Source organism: Vicugna pacos, chromosome 3, assembly GCF_048564905.1.
Source record: "Vicugna pacos chromosome 3, VicPac4, whole genome shotgun sequence".
NCBI lineage: Eukaryota > Metazoa > Chordata > Mammalia > Artiodactyla > Camelidae > Vicugna > Vicugna pacos.
The window spans coordinates 117,225,048-117,250,219 of record NC_132989.1 but is presented as its reverse complement, the minus strand read 5'-3'; the positions used below and the strand labels follow the sequence as shown (position 1 = coordinate 117,250,219).

The 25,172-nt window shown below is 46.6% G+C and overlaps 1 protein-coding gene across 1 annotated transcript in view; it reads left to right on the top strand.

Moving 5' to 3' along the window:
* ADAMTS16 (ADAM metallopeptidase with thrombospondin type 1 motif 16) overlaps nucleotides 1-25,172 on the top strand; it is a 153,569-nt gene that overhangs the window by 111,623 nt on the left and 16,774 nt on the right. The gene's annotated exons all lie outside the window — the stretch shown is intronic.

The window sequence follows — 25,172 nt, the reverse complement described above, 5'->3', positions numbered from 1 at the left end:
TCCATGTGACCGCGCCCGTCTTGATTCCAAAGAGCCAGGAGCGCTGGCTTTGCTGAGCCGCTCAGAAGCGCCATGCCCACTGCCTTTCCCGAGACGGTGAAACCCAGGCGGGTGGGAGGCTTTGCCTCCCGTCGCTCTGAGCTGCGTGCGTCCCTGGATGGACATGGAGATCACGGACCAGCATCTGAGGGGCTGGGACCTTGCCCCCAGCACTAGGAGAGGGAGGGCCTCCCTGGAAGATCCGTCGTCCCTCAGAAGCTGGGGACCGGCCACCTTATACGGCCAGTGGCCCTGACTCAGCTGGTTCCTCGCCACACGCCCTGCAGCGTGACAGTGAGAGAGACAAGGGTCAAAACTTGCATAAGGAATCCAGTGCCTCAGGCCCCTCATCCATCACCCCGCAGGCCTTGGAGCCTGCCTGGGAATTCTTCCTGCCTGAAGGAGGCTCCTGGGGTTAATGCAGCCTCTGGCCCAGGTCTCACGTCTGTCAGAGACCCTGCAGCTGGTCCAGGAGCCCCCAAGGGGTGTGCAGGGCTGCACAGACAGGAGCACGGCCACCATAGGCCTCCTTCGCCTAAAGCGACACACCAAGTGCCCACCCTCCAGGACGGTTCAGGAAGTGAACCCCGCGGTTGGCACAGCACCATTTCTGAGAAAATGAGCCTCCTGCCCGAAGGAAATGAGGGGCCAGACAGGCGGGGCTCCCCCAGGCTGCTGAGCTGTTGCACCAACGTGACCTCCTCTGCCCAGTGTTCCAGGTGACACAGTGTGTGCATCGCTGTGACCTCTGATCGCATCTCCAGGGAGCCTTGCCGAGCAGGATGTCAGTGCTGCCTGCACTGAAGTTCTCTTTGTACTGAGTTCTTGCCAAGGCAGCGCAGTCTAGGGCACCTCCAGGAACCCAGTTAAGCATGCTGAGAAGTAGAAAAACCTCACTAACTTAGACTAAGAGGGGTGTGTGTGTGTGTGTGTGGCTTTTACGTGCAGGAGAAACTGAATTGAGTGGCCCCGTGTGAGAGTGAATCTGTCAGCACGTGAAAGATCAGGCCAACCGGGAGTATTTGGTGCTCGCGTGGCACCCTGCCAGCTGGGCGTGGTGATGCCTTTTACAGTGAACACGAGGGAACGCTCACTCCACCCCCAGACTAAGTCACCCACCCCTGGGCTCCCCACTTTGTGATTTTAAGCATCACACAACTCGCATGTGACGTGTTGGCTGGGACACCCCTGAACAGCCTCTGTGCATCCGCCAGACATGCAGGGTCCCCCTGGGATGCAGGAGAGGACAGGGTCAGCCCCTCCGCCTTCCTCTCCAGGGCCGCCTCCTGGTGATGGGCCCTCAGGGAGGGCATCCAAGGGGCTGCCCAGCTGCTGCCTGTGCACTGTCACTCCCGATGACAGGCCACGGCTACAGTCCCGTCCTGTGTAGGTATCAGAACACCACCTGCCACTGAGGTCAGTGAGGGAACTCCAGCAACCCTTATGTGGCTGCATCAAGTTGCTGTTACCCTGGACCATTTTCCATGACTTCCATCATCATCTCTGTGTCCATTTAGATCATCTTTGTTCCTGGTGCAGAATTTTCATCCTTACGATTCTGGAAAAATCTCTCCAAGGTCAGATCTTAGTTTTGTCTCCTGACATATCCCAAGACAAACGCAGTGTCTGGCTCTCAGTAAATGCTTGTAGAATCGGGGGATGAGCCAGGGTGACACAGGTGAGGGGCGTGGCCCCGGGAAAGTGGCTTCACCTTCCATGCCTCACTTTCCTCAGCTGTAAGATGACAAAGAGAAAACGTGTGCAGACACGTGCCCTGAGCATGAGGTTCGTGGCTCCACTCCCCCTGGGCAGGTGCCCGTAGGTGAGCCTGACCGGTCCTATTTGAAATGCTGCCCCGAAAAATAAGATGCTCCTTAATTGACTGTCCCTTAATACACAGTCAGCCTTGCTGGTATGTTTCCACCGTCTCTCATGCAAAGGACCCGCCTGGGGCCTGCCTCCTTCAAGGGCTGCCCCAGGAGCAGCAGTGTTTGTATTATTCTTTTTGGTATTGAAGCAGAGTTGATCTACAGTGTGGCGCTGGTTTCTGGTGTACAGCACAGTGATTCAGTCACACATGTATATGTTCTTTTTCTGCATTGTAGCTTTAGAAACTGAGGTCCCATCAGACGCTCAGTCGCCACGGCCACCTGTGGTCATTAACACCCCGTGAGCTCCCTGGCCATCAAGGATGGCCAGGACGGGCCCCTCCACGTGCATTTTCTCTCTCTGGTCGTTGTTAACAGACCCCCGACACTCACTCTTGCACACTCCCACACTCGCACCTACGCACATTCTCTCACTCCCTCGCACACGGATGCCCAGTTGGATGCTCCCCGTTCTTCCTCCCAGCTCATCGCCCAGCCAGTGTGATGCGAGCAGGAGTGATGCAGGTGCCTTCCATGCAGGTCCCGCAAAGGCTCTTTCTCCTCCTGTGTCTGTCCCGTCTCCGTGGGCGACAGCAGAGCTGGCATTAGTGGCAGCTCCAGCCACGTGGCCAGAGCACGGGAGTCCCAAGAGGGAGGCAGCAGAATCCCTAACACCTCCTGGGACAGCTCTGCCCCACCCGCCCCCAGCTGCCTCCAGCCCAGCCTTTGGTGGGAAGGGAACAGCTTCTCCCCCGTGTTTGCGCCGTGCTTCCTTGGGCTCCCTCTCCTGCCTCCAACGTGCCACCCCTGTGAGGCCTTGGTTCCCAACGCCCCCTGCTGGCCACAGCCTCTTTGTGGTTGCAGCTCATGGGCTCCTGGACCCACACTGGAGCTGTCCTTTTGTCTCACCAGGGAGGCCCGTCTTTCCAACCCCCATTGTCCAGCCTGCTGAACCCACTTGTCAAACTCTAGTTGCCCAGAAAACCCAACCTGGCAACACCTCGCTCATCCCTCTGCTCCACGTGGGGCTCAGGAGCCAACGGCTGCCAGAAATTCACAAGCCACCTGAATGCGCAGCCACTGGCATCCATGGACGCCCAGGACAGTGGGCGGTCCTGACACCCCTCCCTGGATATCTGGTCCTTCCCAGGACAGTGCCTTTATGTCACCTCCCACCTCCTCCAGCTCCCTTCTTCTCCATCCCACACTCCCAGCCTGTGGCCTCAGGCCTCAGAGGTGGGTGTTAGACAACAGGCACCTCTCCTCCCACCCACGCCGCCTGCCACTCTCCCTGCTCGCTCTGCCTTCCCTCCTGCATGCGGGGCCAACACCTGCTTCCCCCAGAAGCCGCCCTAGTTACGTCCCGATGCCCCTTTCCCTTCGTGCTTAGGGATTCCTTGCAAGAAAGAGTTTTAAATGGGTGTCGGGTTTTCCTTAAGCTCTACTGTAAATATGCATATGTTTGTACTTTGCTAATTTTTCCTGTAAGTCCCTGTCTGGCCGGTTGTCTCTCTCACTGGGCCACCTCCACCTCCATACAGTTTGTCTCTTGGTTGTCAGGGACCCAGAGCCAATGAGGTCTCCGGGTTCTTCTCTGTCCTTTACGCTGCACTTATTCAGGTAGGACTTTACAGGTAAACTCTGTCAACAGCTTTGTGTGCTGAGAGCAAAGGTACCACTCAGGCAAAAAGATGAGTCTAGGGGACGTTGGCTCTGATGTGGGAACAGCCGGGAGAAAATGCAGTTGTGGGGCCCATGCCACCCTGCAAAGTCCAGAGGCCCCCATCTTACCCAACTCTTGGATTTATGCATCTAATATTTTTGAATATTTGCATTTCCTCTGAAAGAGGAAACTTTGGGAGACAATAAAAAGCCTGGCGGTAAAGCTAATGCCCTGCGTCCCTGCAGGGAGACTCCCAAGGAGGAGGAGGGTGGGGCCTGCCGGTTGGTTCCCAGTTCCTGCCCCTCGCTCCCCACGACCCCACCCCCACACACCCCCACTCCCACCCCCCAACTCCGCCACCCCTCCCCAGCGGGCAGAGGGGCCTCCAGGTGGAAGGAGATATCGCAGCTCCCAACCCACAACTCTTCTGCATCAGAGCCCTTTTCTGGTGCGGACTTGGTCCTCCTGGCTTGTGCCAAGGGGCCAGAGCAGCATGACGCATGCGCCAGCTCGCACCCCAGTCAAAGCTGTGGGCGGGGCTGCCACCTACCTGGGTTCAAATCCCCGCGGTAGCCAGGCCTGCCTGGCAGGTAATCCAGGCGAGGTAGGGTGAAGATTTGCTGAGGGAATCCACGGAGAAGCCCTCCACGCAGTACACATGCTTTTAATTTTGGCTGTAAAAGGAGAAACAGGTCACGTTAGTCATTGATTCAGTCTGTGAAGCAAACTGTCAATGACAGACACAAGGATGAACCGATATTATATGCATCCATCCTCGTGGGTCGTCCTTTTATTTATCTATGTGTTCATTAAGTGAAGTGTAGTCGATTTACAATGTTATGTGAATTTCTGGTGTACAGCATAATGATGCACTTATACATATATATACACATTCCTTTTCAGGTTCTTTCTCACTATAGGCATGACAAGGTGTTGAGTATACTTCCCTGTGCTCTATTTCATACATAGTAGTATGCAACTGCAAATCCTGAACTCCCAATTTATCCCTCCCCACTCTTTTCCCCACTGGCAACCATAAGTTTGTCTTCTATGTCTGTCTCTGTTTTGTAAATAAGTTCATTAGTGTCATCTTTTGTATTTTTTTAGATTCCACATATGAGTGACATCATATGGTATTTTTCTTTCTCTTTCTGGCTTACTTCCCTTAGTATTGATGATTTCCAGCTCCATCCATGTTGCTGCAAACAATGTTATTTTCTTCTTTTTTATGGCTGAGTAGTATTCCATTGTATAAATACACCATAACTTCTTTTTCCAGGCATCTGTGGATACACACTTAGATTGCTTCCATGTCTTGGCTATTATAAATAGTGCTGCTGTGAATACTGGGGTCCATGTCTTTTGATTTCAACAACTGACTTGGGAAAATATGTCTTAATTTAAAAAGCTGAAAGGTAATACACATTTCTCTCTTGCCCAGAATACTGACAGATTTTTTTGTTTTTGATTAAGTGGGCAGCAGACCCACATTTTATTTTTCCAACAAGGAAAGCACTTGTCTTTCTTACTAACTGTGTCTCTTGCGGGGCATTGGTCAGAGGCCCTCTCCAGCCCGGTGTCCACCGCCTTCTCTCTGGCCTCACAAGTGGCAGCAGCCGCACTTCGGAGCTGCAGCACTCAGCCTCCCCGCTCACCCCCAACCCCAGTTTTTGGCTGAGTCCAGGGCAGGGAGGATACAGCAGAGTTCACTGTGGTGTTTCATGTTCGACGTGAAGGAAGCTCCCCAAAGGATTGGGGAGCAGTGTCTTTAAAACACCTTAAACCACGGGCCTTCTTGTTTTTGACTTCTATGAACCACAAAACCGCTCTGCTGGTTGGAAGCCCTCACACCCGCTGTCCTCGTCCATCCGCAACTACATGAGCGCAAGGCCACGTCTAAGGCTCGCACAGCGTCGGGGATGGGATCCCCAGGCCTTAAATCTCCGCGGGGGCGGAGAGCTGGGAGTCCAGGAGCCTCCTCGCTGGAGGAAGATGATCTCAAAACATCAGCGAGTCCCCAGTCAGCGGAGCATCACGGCTGAACAACGGAGCGTCGGCGCCCCCGGGGCTCCCCGGATGGCCGCGCGCTGCTCTCCGCCGCGCGGTTGACCCAGGCGCGGGCGTTTTCATCGCTGGCTTTTGAATCCTGAGCTATCAATCACACATGTTTATTTCCTTGGTGTTCCTCAGCTAATCTAAACCGAGTGGCTCTTCCTGTCACCTAACTGTCTGGTTTTCGAAGCACAAGCACTAATCGTACTTTCTCCTGGACAGCGGGCTGAAGACAGAACCGGAGGAGACGCTTTCCAGGTGGTAAACGGATGCCATTCCTCTCGCTCCAGCATTCTCGGGATGCACAGTAAGAGCGCCGGTAAAGTGTACTGTGGTCAGGTGCCCTCTCCTCCCTACAGACGGAGCCCCTCTCTGTTCCTCTCCGCCTGGTACTCGGGTGGTCCCGCTGTTTCTGCCCACACTTCACTGACCGCCTGCAAACCCATCAGCAGGACCATTTCTTTTACAAGGGAGATACGGAGGCGGGCCGCTGCATCCATTTGGTTGCACGCTGTAGACATAAGAGATGAGACACAGCAGGGTAGCTTCATTGCCAGCGCCCTCCTTAGAGCAGCCCTGCCCTGCGACAGAAAAGGGGCAATAACTTTTTTGTCTCAGCTCTCTTAGATACAAGCTCAGACAGTATTCACTGCCCAGGAGTGTTTGGGTTACCGAGGGAATGAAAAGGACCCTTGTCGCCGAGGTGGTCTGTATATGTGACAGGGTTTAACTCTCAGGATGCTTCAGAAGTGAGCATCTCAGTTCATTTAGTTGCCAGAGCCACTGGGGATAAACTAGGTGTAGAACTGGCTGCCGGGGCGTGTGACCTGTCCCAGTCACCCAGGGCCTTGGGCTCAGAAGAGTCCCCCCAGGGTTTAATTCTCTGCTGCCACCAACTTGAAATGCCTAATGATCTGTCACCTTGCACTGGATTCCACAAATGACACGGTCAGTCCTGCCTAGCAGCCTCGCTTCTGTTTCAACCTTGCTTTCTGGAGTCTTTGGGAATTGTACTAGAATGTTTCTTTTTTTGGTAAATCAGGTATGCATCGCTCTTGTGTTTGGAATGCGATGACGTCAAATCGTGGATTTCTCTGGTGACAGCACAGTGGCAGGTGTGAAGGTTAAAGGACACTTGGCACAGTTATCTTTCCTTACTTTCTTTTCACTTAACGGGATGAGCGCCATTTTTGCTGAACTCAAGAACAGTTGCAGGTGAATGGAGCAATGGTGAGGAGTGCTTAACAGGATCTGTTAAGATGTGTCCCCTGGGCTCCGCAACTTCCAGCCCTGTTTTTCTGGGAGTGCGCCTGGCTGTATCAGGGCAACTGGCGCTACAGCTCAAGCCCCCAGACGCCACCTCCCCGAGGGGGCCCCTAATCTTTAGATGCCTTGTCCTCGCCCCACTGCACCCCCACTGAAAAGTCATCTAACCTTCTCCATTTCATCAGGGAAACCCGAAGTGTTACAGCATCTATAACTGATACTTTTTGGAGAAACGTTCAGCTAAAGTGTGGAGTTGCCAGCTCAGGTGGGAGTGTCCTGAACTGAGACCGTATCATCACCTGTGACTACACAGGGGTGGTAGTATCTCAGTATAAAAGATGGCATCTTAATGTGTCTCCCCCAGGAAGGACACCACTTAACACCAACATAATGACTAAAACGCATCCAGCCTGGCACAGACGTCTGTTCCAGGATATCCCTGATGAAAATCAAGTTTGCAAATGTGGACAGCTTGGTCCTAAGCAAGACTGAGTTGACTTTTCCTCGGTCACTGATATATTAACATAGAAACCATTGCAGAAGCAGTGGAGATACAAACATTAGCTTTTTAGATCTGGATTTACCATTTCACATTGAAAAATCTGCCTTACGTAGTTCTATAAAACATTTGTTATTGTTTCTTTTGCCTGTTTGTTTGTTTTGTTTTGGTGCGTACATGTGTGTGTGCATTTTGTTGTTTTATCTGTATGCATGTGTCCATGTGAACAAAGGCAGAAAGGCACCTTGGGAGTACTTCTATATTTTGGGGAACTAACCTGGTACTCATGGTTAAATAATATCTAAGTTTTTCATAATATTTTCACTATTCTGGTCTTTAGTCCTCAATATGATTGACTCTAATATTCACCAAGTCTAATAATGCACCCTGTGGCATGTATTTCAAATATTTTGGAATAAAAATGAAAAGCAAATAGATGATAACTAGAAAGAATAAACAGATGAGAATTAGAATGAAAGAAAGAAAGAAAGAGAGGGAGGGAGGGAGGGAGGGAGGGAAAGAATGGGGTTTACTGCAATCTGTGTCTGTGTCTGTATATTCACTGCAAGGACACTAATCGGTGCTTCTGGAAATACTTGTTGAAGCTTCACTCGCAATCACGTCTTTTTTGGGGAGAGAACAAAATATGTTGCTTTTAGGTAAGATTAGGCACCACTGTTCTACTTTCTGATCTGTGAACTATTTAAAATGTGGTTTTGCGTTTCTAAATTTAATCTGGTTTCATGGAAATTTTTGTTGTTGTTACTTCAGATGTTATTACATGGAGATCAAAGAAAGAGTTAAAGTTATATCATTTTTAGCCTCTTCAAGACTTCCTTCATGCCTTATAGTCGGAGTTTTTATAAATATTTTCCGTGGGAATGAAGGAATGTGTGTTTTGTGTTGTATTCGGGTTATTTATATGACAGAGCAAACTCCTTAGTTATTTATGCAGACATGTGCTGACTTTTGTCTGTCTTGTGTATCTGTTTCTGAGAGAAATACTTTTAAATCTTAAATTATAGTTACTTATTTTTCAATTTCTCTGTTAATTTTATCTTATAATTTACGTTAAAATTCCACTTTTCGTGGTAAGGCAGGGTGATGGTTTCTGCGTAAGTTGCTCTTTATGATGAAATAGTGACCCTCCTTCCCCGACATTGCTTTTCAACAGATGATCTCTTTTTTTCAGAAATGCACATTGCAGCACTGGCTTTCACTTGATTATTTTTGGCCTGCCTGACATTTCTTCATTCTCTTTATTTTTAAATGTCTATATTATTTAAGTTTTTCTGTACCTTGAATAAATAATTTTCTGTTGCATTTCAACTCCATCAGATCAAGACTGTCTTTTGCACACAAGTGTAGCCCATCGGTGTGCGGGGTAACTGCTCTGCAACTGGATTTAGGTCTCGCAGCCTATTCTGTATCCCATTCACCAGGCCTGCCTGTGCATCTGATTGCTCCATGGCTCTGGCCTCTTCTGATGACCTGGAGAGTTCTCTTTATGCTCTTTTATTGCCACTGTTGCAGGAAATAATATATTCTCGTTTTTCTTTACGCCACTGCTTTTTTATATACATAAATAAAACAGACCACCGTATAAATTAGTATAACTTTTAAAACATCCAAGATTCTTTACCCATGATTATTGTAAAACTCTCAGAAATAAGTAATTTATATAAAAAGCTAAGTGAACTGTGGCAGGGCTGAAACTAGAGTAAGTCTCCTTACAGATGAATTACACACGGCTGCTAGAGCTCTCTGCATGCGTTCTTTGAGGGAGGTGAGAAATTGCTGGAAAAGGAGCCAGACAGCAGACAGAAGACACTCACTGAAGGTGGGCGGTGGGGGATTCTGAGCCTGCACCACCTGGGAAGCTGAGACTGGTCACATCCTGCCCCTCCAGCTTTGATAAAAGTTGGGGAGGTTTTGAGCATCAGCACCATGTGACTGTTTCTGGTGGGCTCTGGGAACAAAGGTACGGATGGAGAGAGAGAGAGACGGGGTGATAAACAAAACCCCGAGCACAGGCACATCCCCCAGGGGTCTCACCATGGTGGAAAGCCAAGGGGCAGAACCCCAACCGTAAGTGGCCGTGAAGCCCAGGGAGGGTCAGCTGCTGCTTCTCTCTTTCCACGTGGGAGCAGGTGCAGTGGGTGGTGAGCCTTTGGGAATGACCAGAATGGGGGTAGAGAGAGCAGATGTGGTGGCAGCTGTGAGGGTGGGCTCTAGGTGGAAGCAGGGATGGCCCAGGAGGGCTGGTGGCTGGACACTGAGCCAGGTCCTTCCTCATCCTTTTTGTTTTCCCAGTAAAAGAATCAGAGCCAAGGCCTCTGTTATCCAACTCAGGACTGGCTGTTCACCACTTGAAAGCCAATATCTGAGAGGCAAGTGTTGGTAAGAAAGGAAAAGTTGCTTTAGTCAGAAGGCCAACAACCTGGGGAGAAGGTGGACTCATGTCCCAAAGAACCAACTCCCAGGTACAGATCAGGGGGCAGGAGTTTTTTTGTTTTGTTTTAATAGTAAAAGGATTAATTTTATTTTTTTATTTGAAGTGTAGTTGATTTACAGTGTTAGTTTCAGGTGTACAGCAAAGCAATTTAGTTATACACATATATATGGATGTGTTTTTTCAGATTCTTTTCCATTATATGTTATTACAAGAAACTGAATATAGTGCCTTGTGCTATACAGTAGGTCCTTGTTGTTTATATACTTTATGTATAGTGACATGTGTCTATTAATAGGGTGCAAGAGCTTGTAAAGAGGGGTTCCAGGGGGGCACAGGCAGAGGGAGGGGCTATGTGCAGAACAGCACAGTCAGCTCCAACAGTCGTCTTGAAATTGGTCATGCATCATCTCGATTGTTTAAAGTACATTAATCTTGAGTTCCAGGGTCAGTTTTTTCCCATTTCCTTGAGGCCAGTTCTCAGAATTGTGCAAGACGGAGCAGCTTATGTCATGGCTACAGTCTGGTCATCATATAGTTAACTTCTTCCACCTGGTGGGGGTTTCAGTGTCTGCAAAACAGCTCAAAAAATACGGTTCAGGACATTATCTGTCGCCCCTAAGGAGGAACTAAAGGTCCTTGACTTTGTTCGATGGCCAGACTATGATTCTTTTGTCTTGTTTGACTGTTTTTCTTTGCTTTTGCATTTTCTCGCTGCTCTGATTAAATTTATTCTTTGGCTAAAGGTTTTCCTCAAACAAGAGGCAGGTGGAGGACCTGGAAAGGCTCCATCAGATCCTGCTCCGTTACACCACCTGGGAGCAAAGGAGGGCAACTGCAGCCTTGAAGGGAAGGAGGAAGCGAGGTGGGCAGTGCCCTGAGCAGCCCCCTGAGTGGAGAGCTTGGGCCTGCAGGTCCTAAACTGAGCCAGATCGCCCAGGTCATGGGTACAGACTTGGTGGGCAGAGTTGGCTTAATCAGTTGGTGGAACCAGAATTAGGATAAAAGAAAAAAAGGTTATAATTCATTTCATTTCAGTGATTCGCCAATAAAAATATGTCACTATGTCCATCTAAATGCCACCTGGGGGTTAAGAGGGTCCACTTTTTGTCTGAGATGCATTTTGTCAAAGCACATGACTGGCATTTTTAAGGTATTGTTGGGGCTCAATTAATGACGCGAGGGAAACAGGCTGAGTCAGTCCTGGACAGAGGGCACCATGCTGCTCTTCTCCGGGGTGACTTCGGGTTTGCTTCCATCTGACAGGGCTTGGCTTCCATCCAGCGTTTAAAGATGTGCATTTTTCCCCCAGCCTGGACACCAGTGTGAGCAAACCAGCACTTGGTTTGTGGCTCAGTCCAGGAGCAGGGGTGCTCGCTGCCCGGGGAGGCCCGCACACAGGCATCCTGAGAGCCTCTGGGGTCTGTCTGACACCCCACCTTTCTAGAAGCATCAAGGAGCACTGGCTCTGCCCCACAGGAAGTCTCCTAAGCCCGCTGCTGTGCCGGACAGCTTTGGGTAAATGCTCCCAGGAGTGCTGATGAGGGAGCATTTGTCTGCATTGTGAGGAGCTATGTCTCAGGGAACATGGCTTCAGAAACCAGAGAACCGGGCAATTCGTTCAGTGGACTGAAAACATTCCATTTGTCTTTGCAGGCCAGGTTTATTTGTTTGTTTTTCAGGTTGTATTTTCCAGAAGGCAAGACCACAGGGACAGAAAGAGGGTGGCTCTTGGAATATTGGACTGAATATTGGCCGAGTATTTCTGAGCCATCTGTCAGTTCAGAATCGGTCACTGAAAACTTTTCCTCAGCTACCACCTTGACAGAGATGTGGATTTGCAAACATCTCTCCTCCGCAGCCCCAGGAGTGATGTGTCCACATCTGGGGCCTGTCTGCAGCCTCCCCAGCAGGGCAGCCGTGGGCTCACGCTGCCAAGGGTCTTTCTGGATTAGCCCTTGCCAGAGCCAGGTTCATGGTGTCAAGTATTCTGAGCATCAGTCCTGGAAAACTCATGTGTTCATCCAGTGGTACCGCTCAAGAAATCAAAACTATGCAACTTAAATGCAGACAGCAAGGATCAAAGAAGAAAGAAACAACACTTCACACTGTTAACAATTTCATCTTCTCAAAATATCATACTGTCCTCCTCAACATAGTTGAATAATGTACTCTCCATATTTCGGTTCACCTAGAAATCATCTCATCTTATTTAACAATAGCCAGTGACTTGCATCCTTGAGAGTGTGGTATTTATAAACAATGTTTAGATTTAATGAAAAGATTCATGAATTCTACCACTTGCGCGTTTTGGGTGGGTCACACCTATAATTCATGCCCTCAGTCTGAATTTATGCTCACGAATCATGCATATTCTTTTCATGCTGGAATAAAAAGGTGACAGGTGTCTAGCTTGGCTCCTGCTACTTGACGTGAAATGATACTGTAATAAACTAGGTTTTAAAAAGGAAGATGCTTTAAGCTAGCTTTTAAAAAGACAGACACTGCATCTGTCTCCATAGCAACTAGTGCCAAGGGTGGGCTTCTGGCTTATGGAAGGGTTCTGTCGCAGGGTCCTTTAAGGTTTGAGGCCAGACTCGCAAGGCAGTACCGTGTGGCAGACTATGAAACGGCACATTCCTGAGAAACTGCCTGAGTCATTTTGGAAGAAAAAGTTATTTTTTTTCCTACCGTAATCTCTCTCCTTTCTGCCTGCCTCCTCATCCCACCCCACCCCCACCACCATAAAAAAAATTTTCATTAAATTAAAAACAAAAAATTACTGACCTTACAGGACTAGGAAAATTGAGCAAATCTGTACAGTGAACTCACGGAATCTAGAAAGAGCTTCAGCCTAAGAGGCAAACCAAATTCATTGACTTTAGAATTTGACACAGGAATTTAATCGTTTACTTAGCAAGTCACGTTGGAATTTGCTTAAGAATTCAGATCAATTTTGATTGACTTGTGACATGTTGTCATTCCAAAGCCAGCTATAAGCCATGGTTTTGCCAAACATATTCATATTCAAGTTGTCGAGGCCTTATAATATTATTAAGTTCTAGAAGGAAAACTAGATTTATGCATTAATTTTCTCATGTGGCTGTGAGACTTTTTTTTTGACCAGTATGAATATCATTACTGCATCTTAGATTTTTCTCAGCCCTCTTTAGGCAGTGTTTCTGCTTAAGCAGTCCTTGTTTTATTTATAAAGTTTCCAGTAAATATTACGTATGTTTCATTGCATTTTTTAAAGGCACACATAAATTTTTAAACCGTATTCCCAGAACCAAAGAGATCCTTAAATTAATTTGTTTCAGTAAGTCACATTTTCAATTAAAATACTGCTTTCAAGACAAGACCTCATTTCAACCAAGAAATGATGTTGCAGGGTCAGAAAGGACCACGTGACAGCAGAAACAATTTTTATGTTCAGCTTCATTTCTTTTCCTACCGGTTCCATGTAAGTTCAGGGCAAAAGACCCAAAAGAGAGAGCAGATTCTCAGTATGCTTCTGACTGCGGTCACCAGGAATGTAATTGTCATAAAGGAAAGACCACAGACTCCTAGGATGTTTAGATTTGTCTGGATCCAACACAAGGCAAGAATCCACACAACTACCCTCTTCTGCCTCCAGCTGCCACGTTATCACAGTCTTATTTTACTTCTATGTCAAAAAAAAATTCCACCACTAAGGGATTTTTGATTGTTTTGATGCATTTATTACATATATTAATAAAAAAGAGGACTGAGAGAAGAATTCACTTAAATCCTCAAAATCAACATTTAAATTAAACCTAGGTTTTTGCTTCTTACATCTATTATTTTAATCGATTTTATTCTATTGAGTAACTACATGCAGATGGTTTAAAAAGCCGTATTGAGCTTTAAGCTCAGGGAGAAGTCACACTCCCTGCCCCGCCCCCAGCCCACCCCGGTCCCAGCGACCGGGGTAACCAATTCAGTTACGCTGGTTCTCTCTTCTGGAACCTGTTGCAGTGTTTCTAAGTCGTATGTGTAATTACCATTTTCCTGCTCGTTGGTTTTGGAGATCATCCTTTTATCCATCACAGGGGAGGCTGCGGCTGTTCTGCCTCACTTTGTACGGCTCTCCCGTCACTAAGCTCTCTCCTAGTGCCAACTTCCTTTGCCTCCATCCTTCCAGTAGGATGACATCCCTTTAGTATTCCTCATTTACGTCATTTTTGATTATTCTTTGCTGGCTGAGTAAAATTCCCTGATTCTGGTCCTTTTTGTATATAACATTTTATTTTTCTAAAAGGTAACTATTGCCTGAATTGCCTTGCCTATTTAGGTTTTTTTTTTTTTAACTTAAACCCCTACAAGATTCATGTTCATGGATTTATTATTCAACCACCGGAAGCTGAGAGCCGGCTCTGCTCCAGGCACTTGGGACGCATTAACGGCAGACAGACAGAAGTCCGTGTCTTGAGTTGCATGGGGAGAGACGCAGTCTACAGTTAAACAGAGGGTATGTTTTAAACTCTTTAGAGTTTATTTAGAAGATGATAAGAGCCACGGATAAAAAGGAAGAAAAAAGAACAAGGCAGAGGCGGTAGGAGCCGTGGGGGCAGGGGTGTAGGGTGTCCGGCAGGCTTCACTGAGCGGGTGGGGGCTGGACAGGAGGTGGAGGAGGGGAGGTGTCACACGCCTGTCACGGTGCTTTGCACACCGTTAAATACACCAGAGACTTTGGTTCCTTTCTCCTGGGGACCTCATCCCGGTGCCACTGTCCCTGCTCCGACCTGGGCAGGTCATCCCAGGACTCCGTTCTCTAGGATGTGGGAAACCCGGGGTCCCCGGGGCCTGGTCGGGTCTGTCTCGGCGGACCCCGCTGTCCCGGGGAGCAGCCTCTTCCGCTGTCTGAGGAAGTGTCGGGGGAGCTGAGCCGTCTGAGGCCTCAGGGATGCCGGCGAGTCTGAGAACAGGATGCAGGGGTGGGAGTCACTGTCCCTCGGAGCTTGGTGAGCGTGACATCATGGTCTGCCTCGTGTTGCGGCCGCTGTGCTGTCTGCTGCTAATCCGGCTCCAGTCCTTTTCTTGGGATCTGGTTTTCTGCTGCTGGTGGTTTGGTTCGGTTTGGTTTTTTCACCTCTCCCTTGCTGGGAGCTGGAGGGTCTTTTATTTATTCCTGAGTTTCTAATCTGCTTTAATGTCGTCATATCTTCATTGTTTGCTGAGTCCATCGAGGGCCCTTTCAATTTAGGGAAAAAGAGTATTTTAATAACTTCCCCTTTCATTCTTTATGACTTTGCCTTCTGAAATCTCAGTACCTCAGGCTCATGTTTCAATGCTCCTATGTTTTCTTTTCAAATGTCCATCTCTTCATCTTTTTGTTCCAGGAGATTTTTTACATTTTATCTTCCAGGTTTTCTGCTGTCTTCATTTTCTAATATCTGACAAATACTTTTTTTTTCTTTTTTGGTCTTTGATCTTTCCCCCTCTCTTTTAAGACATCCTGCTCCTCTCTGTTCTTTTTGGAAAATCCTATTGTTGCTCTTCCTTTATTTCTATCTTGCTTCTCCTTCTCTTTGTTTCTCTCCCTCTTCTTACCCACGATTCTCTTCCCTCCACGCTCCTCTCCTCTCTTAGCTGGACGATGGGTGTTGCTCCTTGTCTCTCATGCAGCTGGCCTCCTCCACACCCAGGAGCCTTCTCTGTCCAGGAGAACTGAGACTGGAGCCTCAGGATGTGCATTAGACATCCTCTGGGCTGAGACAGGATTCTTCACCCGCTCTGCCACCTCCCCAAATTTTCTCCCAGGATTATCTCTTTCTCCAAAGAAGGGCGCTGCCGTCAGATGTGTGTGTGTTAGGGGGTGGGCCAGCATGTGTGCCCAGTGCAGCAGGGAAGGTAGCTGGGGCTGGGGGTCTCTGAGCTTCCCATTCCGACACCTCCCCCAGTTCTCTAGAGTCCGTCTCTCCAGTGGGAATCCTCTTCCTTGGCTTCCTTTAGAACTGGGGGAGGCAACCGAGATAAACAGACACACTCAGACCACCATGTTTCACTAAGGGTGTCTCTTACTGTTGCTTAAAGTCACAACTAAGGAGTCATAAGATACTGAAAGTGCACACTGCGCAGTTAGCAGAAGTAAACTGAAGCGAGGCAATTGAAATATGGAGAAAAATTATTAGAAATTTTTACACAAGTCTGTGGTTAACTGTATTTTGTACTGAAAAGAAAAGGAAGGAAGTTACTTCCTAGAGTGATCAACTCATTCTAAATAACCCAGGACTGTCCTGGTTTTAAAACTAAAACTCTCATGTCTAGGGAACTCCCTCAAGTCCAAGCCAGCCAGAGCGACGGGTCACCACACCCTCTCTCTCCATGAGGAATTGACTCATGGTGGAAGATGATCATCTAGTACTTCTCGTGCAGCCAGTGATGGTCACCACTGGTTACTTTGGAAAGAGAAGCAGAAACACCCAGAGCATCCAGGTGCGATGTCAGTGCGGGGACGGCAGTGATTAGGGGCTTACGTGGAGCCAGTGAAGCCTTAAGACTCCCCCCATTTCAAGTTTCCAGTTCTGATGTCACTTTTCTTACAGGGGTTTTCCTAAATTACAGAAGCTTCAGGCTTCACAAAACCTGGATTCCCCCCAGTGATGGTGATGATGATAATGATAAAATCATACTATCTGGCATTAATTGAATGCAAGACGAAATGAGGGAGTAACTCCTTCAGGTGTCACGGTAGCCCCGGTGAGTGGACACCATCACGCTCCCCAGGGTGCAGATGTGGAGACTGGGGCAGGTGGGCATCGGAGGGGGTACAGCAAGAAAGTTCTCAAGGGGATGCTTAAGACAGCCAGACAGTTGTGTAAGTGCTGTGTGAGTGAATCAATGGGAAATTATATTTCACAACTCCTTCCCTTCGCTGCATTGGTTTGTGTGTGTGTGTGTGTGTGTGTGTGTAACATAGAAAATGGGACTCCCACAGTGTGCCCAGAAGTGGTCCGGTTTATCCACTTCATCCAGTTTCTCTTGTCCCACAAGAAATAACAGTACTCTTTTACCCTCAAAAAGCATCCTGTGGTTTGGGATGATAAATTATTTGATTGTTCAACACATAGCCCTCACTCTGGATAATCATTCATGGAAATTTGTCTTAGGATCTTAGACACACTGCTTATAACTGTTACATAATATTTTTAAAGTTAGTATGCACAGAAGTTTATATTTTGTAGTAAAATCTTTTTCATATAACTTACTTAGAAAGCTTTTTATCCTCTAATGTTGTGAAATATTCTCTTCAGACATTTTGGCTACTTTAAATATTTGACTTTTGATCAAAATGAGATTGATTTTAATGTAAAGAATGAAATAAAAGCAACTGCACAACTGCAGTTTTTCTTCAGTGCCCAGCAGTCTGTCCCAGCACCATTTATTGAAAAATTCATCTTCCTCCCACTGATTTGGAAGGTCAGCCTTCATCACAGATGTGATAAATAATTGATGTGGATGGAAGTCTAGGTACCAGTGACATGAATATGACATATACCCATATGTATAATTGTTTGACTGGCCCTCATGCTTTTCCCTGTTTCACTGGTTTATTCTTTTTTTTAATTTTTTAAATTTTGTATTGGAGCATAGTCAGTTACAGTGTGTCAATTTCTGGTGTAGAGCACAACGTCTCAGTCATGCATATGTGTGTGTATATATATATACATACACATATACATGTATTCATTTTCATATTCTTTTTCATTAAAAGCCATTACAAGATATTGAATATAGTTCCCCATGATATACAGAAGAAATTTGTTTTTTATCTATTTTTATATACAGTGGTTAGCATTTGCAAATCTCATACTCCCAGATTTATTGCTTCCCATCCTTTTCCCTGGCAACCATAAAACTGTTTACTGTGTCTGCAAGCCTCTCTTTTGTGGATGGTTTATTCTTTCAGCCAGAATCTCACTGTTTGATGGCTGTAGCATTTTATGAATGACTTGTCTTTCCTAAAATTTTTCTGGCTCTTCTTGAATGCTTTTTCCAGATGCATTTTATATTCATGTTGTCAAGTTAAAGAATAAAAAAGAATGCTTTTGAAATTTCAACTGGGATTACACTGCATTATTAGATTAATTTAGACAAAATTGATATCTTGAAAATATGGAAGCTGCCAACCAGAAAGCAATTTTTTTCTTCTTCATGCCTCCATTTGGTCATTGGATTCTTCAAGAACAATTCACAGATGTATCTCCATAAGTGAATGTATTTATATTTTCCCTGAATGCTTCATAATTTTATTAATATTATGAGTGAAATCTTTATGCATTATATTTTTACTGAAGTATAGCTGATTTACAATTTTGTGTTCATTTCCGGTATACAGCAAAGTGACTCACTTATATATATATTTGGAATATATATAATAGAATATATATATTCTCTTCAGATTCTTTTCCATTTGCGATCATTACAAGACACTGAGTATGTCTTTTTACAAGTAAGCGCCGGCTCTGTACTTGATAGGAGTTGCCCTTTGCATTTCTGTTTATCTTGTGAAAGCTCCACTTGTTTGTTTTCTCAGGTGTTACTGAATTTTAGCTAATATGTTTCCTCCTGATACAACAGTTTTATGGCAAAAGTGGAGAGATTTTAAGAAAAGAAGTTGACAAATCTGTTCTAAGAAGTTTGGGAGGTTCTTCACATAGCACAGGGTAGAAGTGTGCGTCCTACCCGCTTTCTCTGAGGAAGCCCACTGTCACCTCAGGGTCTGATCAAGAGCATTGGCCTTCGCTCTACACACAGGTCTGTGTTCCTCATGCAAAAGATGGAACCTCAGAGGAGCCAAGGGTCCACATACTGAGTGTTGACTGATGTTCTGAGTGTTTGTGGAACACTCATTCTGTCAGCCCCCAAGTCACTGGAGGACACTTGAACTAAGATGCATTTCCATAATTCAAACAAGTGAACACTTGTGACATTAAATTTGTGAAGAAAAGGAAAAAGAACATCTCATTCTCTAGCCTGAGATGAATGAGACCTGGAATGTGTGGTTAATTGCACCATCCTTGCATTCCTATCATGAACCCCATGTGATCACTGTGTATTTTTTTACCGCATTGGTAGCTTTAATTTTATAGCATTTCTTTATGATTTTTCACACATTTGATAAGATTATTCTGTGATTTTATTTGTGTGCTGTTTTTCAATAGATAAGTCTTGTAGTAATTATTTCATCTAAGCTTCCTTCTAATTTTCAGTTATTTAATGTTTCCCTACTGTCACTTTTCTAACTTTTGATTTATGGCCATCTCTTTTTTACTACTCTGGTTATTTAGGAAACATACATATATCTCTAAATCTGCTTTAATTACCTACACTATTTAAGATAGTATGCTTTAGCCATTCATTTTCAATTTATCAACTTCACAAAGCAAGGTATTAAAAAAAACCCTATTGGGCAAAATAAGGTGATTAGTAATTATTGAAACTCAGCAGACTAGAGGACTTTTGGCATTGGATTCATCAGTCTAGATCATCTGACTATAGATTGTTGCGGACTTGGAGTATGTCTTCGTTTCTATAGAACAATGAAAATTTGCACAGCCTGTTCAACGTCCTTGCATGTCTGTTAGATTGTGACACACAGTGAGCCATACACAGGACTCTGTATTCAGCCCTCCACTGGCCATAGCATTTTCAGATGTCTTTACTGGTTCTTCCTCAGGAGGCCCTTTTCTTGAGTTCAGAGAAGCGAATTTCTCACAGACTTCTATCCCGTGTCTGTGAATGCTTGTCCAATTCTCTAATGGCCACTTGTGTATCTGTAGACCTTACATCATGTGGGCAGTTAAAGAAAGACATCATCATACTGTCTAAACTACCCAGATATCGTTTCCACGTTCTGCATATGATATATTGGAATAAATTATCATAAATGCTATACTGGTTGGCTGCCATCCCAATTTGAGTCATTTAAACCAGCTGAGTTAGAGAATGAAGTCTTTACATGTGGGGCTTCTCTCTGCCTCAATTCATTATAAGAATATTGAGCATTTGTGAAACTATTTAAATATCACTAGAGTATTCTCTTATGTCTAGATAGAAAATATAAATACCATTGAATTATTAGGTTATTTTAGCCTAATTATAAGGCTCTTTTTTAGCATAAGTTACTAAATTATATTGATTGTAGTGCAGGAAATAGCATTAATGAGATGCTAGGGTAGCGCGTGCCTCTTCATCTCCTCTTAGTCTTCTCTCATCCATGTTTTTAAGGGCGGTGGATGAATATAACATTTACCACACGATTCATCTGATAAATTTTGTGATGTGATATCTGAAGCTTTAGATTAGGAAGTTGATTCCAAGGACTAAAACAGTATTTTGTTAGATAATGATTATTTATTTCAGTCATCAAATAACTACCAATATTATTTAACTAAATATTCTTGTAAGTGTTACAACCTTTCAGTATTTACTAATGTGTAAGACCCACCCGATGGGAAAAAATTCAACCAACAAGTACCTAAGACCTAGTAAGAAAACAAGAAATAACTAATCTGCAGCGTCTTGAAGAAGAATGAAGGCAACTGAAGATGGTTGTTTCACAGGGACCAGAGCCGGGAGGTTACGTAAATATTGTTCTACATACTCTGTGTGTTCATTTCCTGGATCCGATTAATCTCCTCAAAGTGCGACGGTGAGAAGTCCTCCCTGCAGAGAGTGGAAGGGTTCCAGCCTTGTGGAGAAAGAGGACTCAGCGTCAGATGTGAAGCGGACATTCCTGGCAGGCTCCCGGCCTAATGGCCTCCCGCGGTTAGAAAAATCATTGCGGCATGAGGTGCCTTCACGCAGTTTGGAAGCTGTTTGACAGCTTAAAAGATGAAACTTAGAAGTTCTTTGAAATTGTCGTAGAAAGTCACATCCTGCCATCATTTTGTGGAAACTACAGTGAACATTCTGTGTGTCTGCTGTCATTTCTGCCCTTTGCTTCTAAGTTCTTCACCCAGAGCCCCGCGCAGGCTCACACCTCTGACTACGTCATTCAGTCAGCATCACTGCTGTCATAAATTAAAAAAAAAAAGCAAGGACCTGAGGGTACCGGTTTTGTTTAGTTCTAGCATGCTAGCCGCTCAGAAGGCTCTGTGGCCACCTCGTGGACTTGGGTTGTGTGAGCCTGTGGCCCTGGTGTCCCTCTAACCTTCCAGCAGAGAATGTGACTGAAACTGTGGGCGGGATGCTGACGTGGGTTTCGTCCATGGAGTCGGTGTGCTGACAGATTTGCCCTGTGTACAAGATGGATTTGATCTGCTTCCTTGGTTTCTCTTATAAAACCCAGTGGATCCATGGCCATTCTTGATAACACGGGTACATAGACCGTTGGTGGATGGCCCTGACTGACCCTCGGGCCCCCCCGCCCTGGTCCCGGGCATGAGCCTTGGGAACTGAGTGGCTGTGCTCGGGCTCACACCGTCCAGATGTGCTGGATGAGGCCACCTGGAAAGCATTCTTAGAAAATTGACTCGTGTGTCTGGAGAAGATCATTTCAAAGCATTTATCTAGGAGTGAACGTCCAAGAAACCCAAGAGCACAGATACCAGAAAAGCCTGAAACTGTAGGCGGAGTGATGGCATCATTTTAAAATCCTTCTCATAAAAGGCCGAAGCCACAGTGGGGAGGGCTCACCTCCTGTGTTAGAGCAGGAAGCTGGCGTTCCTCCCCAGGAAAACGAGGGTCCTGAGGAAGTGAGCCGGGACGAAGTTCCCAGTGACTCTTCCGTGGCTTAAACTGCATTTTGCCCCTTGAGAGATGAACTAAACCGTCTCCTGTGGGAAGATCGTTCATTTTAAAGGGGAGAAAAATGAACCTACGTCACTTGTGGGGCATTTAAATTCATTAGACTCATAGACTTTACCAAGCACCTTGCTAACAGCTTCTCTTGAGAAGCCGGAGAAGAGACTTCAGACGTTACAGGAAATCTGAACATCATCGTGACTAAGAGGAATCTGTTTGGTAGCATGTGGCCCTACTAAGTATTCTGACCCTGACCCAATACTGACTCATTAAGGACTTTTCAAAAAAACTGCTGCCTGGTAATTAGCCATAAAGCAGAAAGACACAGCTTTTACCTAGAGCAGTGAATTCGACACTTACCAAGTATGAAATAAATACACATAAAATTTGCAACCGTCCAATTAAGATGTGTAATGCCCTCAAAATTCCTGAATACATTCATTTCTCCTCCAACTTTTTAGAGCTAAGCCACCTTAGATGGCTGCCTCATTAGATTTCCCCAGCTGAAAGGCTGGCCTTGTTGAAGCCTGGATTCACTGAGCAGGGCTACGGCGGGCTGGGCCATAAGACACAGCTCTCTGCGTGGTCTCCCTGCCCCTCTGCTTCCCAGCTGTGTGACCTTGATCATCTAGAACCTGAAAGCAGCATCAAACGCTTTCACCATCTCTGGGCCTCGGTTTCCTCATCTGTAAAACGAGAATTCTGACGGCACCTCCCCTGGGGTCGCTGAACGGATTTGTGTGTGAGTGGCTTAACACGCACGCGGAACAGTGCAGGGAACAGAGCAGGCACTGGGTGTGCATGGAAAGAGACCCAGGAGGCTCCCGGGCTCTGAAACTGGACTCTGGGCTCAAAGCCCAGCCCACACGGCTTGTAAGACCTTCCTGTGTTTCACTCTCATCCTCGACGAAATGGAGTAAGGAATGGTGCCCAGCTCACTGGGCTGTGCTCCCCAGAGCTTAGAACTGGCTGTCCCTTCACTGAGCTCTGTGAGGGGTTGCTGGGCCCCTTCCCAATTCTTGCCATATTTAAAGCCGTCTGCTTTGGGCCTCAGTGTCTCTTTAAAATTTGTGACTATTTTGCTAGAACTTCAAGATTTCACCTGTGGGGCTGGTCGCTTTTGCTGCTGTTGTTTTGTTGTTCACATCTGTTTCCCACAGCGAGGTAGCCTGCCCCCCCCACCAGGAATCATCTCTGGCCACACTCGAGATAGGCCCGCAGCTCCGATGCCCCCACCTTCTAAAGCCATCCCGGCCATCCTGGAAATACCCTGCGCTTCCTGGTTTCTGCAGATGTGTTCGGTCCTCTTCCCCCTGAGTGGAGCTGGTTTAAGTCCAGGGCTGGCACACAGGGGCACAGGCAGCCCGCCTCCAGATTCTGTAAATGAGGTTTTACTGGACCCACCTGCCCATTTGTGTCCACGCTGCCGCCGGTTGCCTCGTCCCGGCCACAGCGAGCTCGAGTAGTTGCAATTGCCTGGCCAGCAGCCAAAACTGCATACGCTCTGGCCCTTGAGTAAAATGTTTGCCAGCTCCTGGGCTGGATGAAAGCCTCTGTCCGGCAAAACGGGTGTCCTAACAGGAAATGTCTCCACTGTCTGCTGCTCTTCCTGGGGGCAAAGTAAGTGTTAATGTTATTGCAGCCGCAGATTCCAACGGCTGGGAAAACCTGACCCTAGTTTAGGTGTACCGTCCGCTGACCGTTATTGGGCAGGTGTCTTTCAGAACGAGTCCGATGATGTGTTTAGGAGTACACTTGTTTTCTCAGTGATTTGGGTAACATGTTTTATTATCCTTTCTCAATTAGGGGAAAGGCCTGTCTTCAGGACAGGAATGTTGCTCTAAGTCAAGAAGTCAATTAGAGGCAGAATCCACAAATCTGTGCAACATGCAAGCTCATATTCACACAGCTGGTTTTGGCCAAAATCATATAATTTCCTAGGCAGCTATGAAAACGTCTGAACATTGTGGGTGGCGTGACATCGTTTTCTCTGCATGTAGTGGGAGAAGAACCCCTTCTCCTTCGGGAACGCTCCTTGATAAGGTGTTGCCTGAAAGCAGTTCAAGGAGCGCCAGGCTCTCCTCGTTTCTCCACGCAGTAGGCTTCTGCAGCGTCTCTCGGGGGTTCTCCGAGTGTCTAATTACCTTTTCCTTTTGAAAGACAGGCTTTTTAAGAAGGGGATACCAGTAGTTTCTTTTACAAACCTTCTCTGTGTAGAACCTGACCGCCGTGTTCCTTCACCAATGACCGGTTGTTTTTGTTCTGGTCTCAGGTGAGGAACAACCGAACAGAGGAATCACACCTGCCCAGGGCCTCTCCCGTACCTCTGGTTTAGCTTAGTATAATTAAGAGGGTATCCATTTTTCCTTTCATTGGATATGAATAAATGTATTCCATTACCTTTCCTTGGGGGCATGTTTCCCATATTTCTTCATCCTTCCCCCATCACCATTTTCAGAACCCAATTCTAAAATTTCCCAATAATTATCTAAAGCGTGAATATCCTAAAATTGCAGTTTTTCAACAGCATGATCCCTCTGTCACATGATTTTTATCCACAATCAGAAAATCACTTAGAAGTGATACAACAAAATTAATGGGCATGTCTTTGTGATTTTCTTTCGTTTTTTCAAAATTCAAATTTACTAGTCACATCCTTATCAGCTTCTCAATGGTTTTCAAAAAGTATGTATAAAATAACACGAATGCAGTAAGGAAGCATGGCTTTCCCTCTTTGTTTGTATGTTGCGTCGACAGACTGAAGGGCTGTATTTGTCGCGCCAGGTGGACCGGATGTGAATGCGCCCGCCTCCCTAGGTGAGGGCTCAGGAGCAGAGGGAGAAGAGAAGGAGAGGAGGAGATGCAGGGATGAGTCATGGGAACCATGGCTGACCCTTCAGCAGCCCCGACTGTGCTAACCCATCCGGTCTTCCCACTCCACGTGGGGCAGAGACTGATCATCTCGACTTTGCAGATGAGAAAATGGACACAGACATTCAGTGATTTCCCAACGGGCACACGGCTGAGGCGGGTGGAGCCACCTCACGCTGGGTCAGACCCAGGGGTCTTCATGCCAGGACCGTGGACTTGAGCAGGGCTTCGCCAAGCACTTGAACGTGGTTATAATCCTGTGAAATTCTGTATCCACACCACAGGCAAGAGTAAATCCTCTCAAACGTAGGTGGTATGGCGACCCCACTGGGAAGTTTCAGGGATATTACTATATTTAGCTACTAACGTACCTCTATATCCACGAAGTGAGGACAGTGATGCTCACTGTCAGTTCTTCAGCGGGTGTGGGGTGTATAGCCTGTGCTTAGACCTGGGAGATCCACGAAGGCACTGATGAAATGTCAAATTCTGAACCATAAGTTCCGTGGACAGAAAGAATGGCTACCTCTCACGAGACAAGCCCACCTCCGCGGCCATAGTCAGGACACCAGCATCTCACCCTGGCAACCCCCGCAGCTCTGGTTGGCTTTCCTCCACCAGCCCAGCTCCCTGTATCTCTCATCCATTCTGCAGTGGCTGGGATCCCTCTAAAATACAGACCCAGCGTAG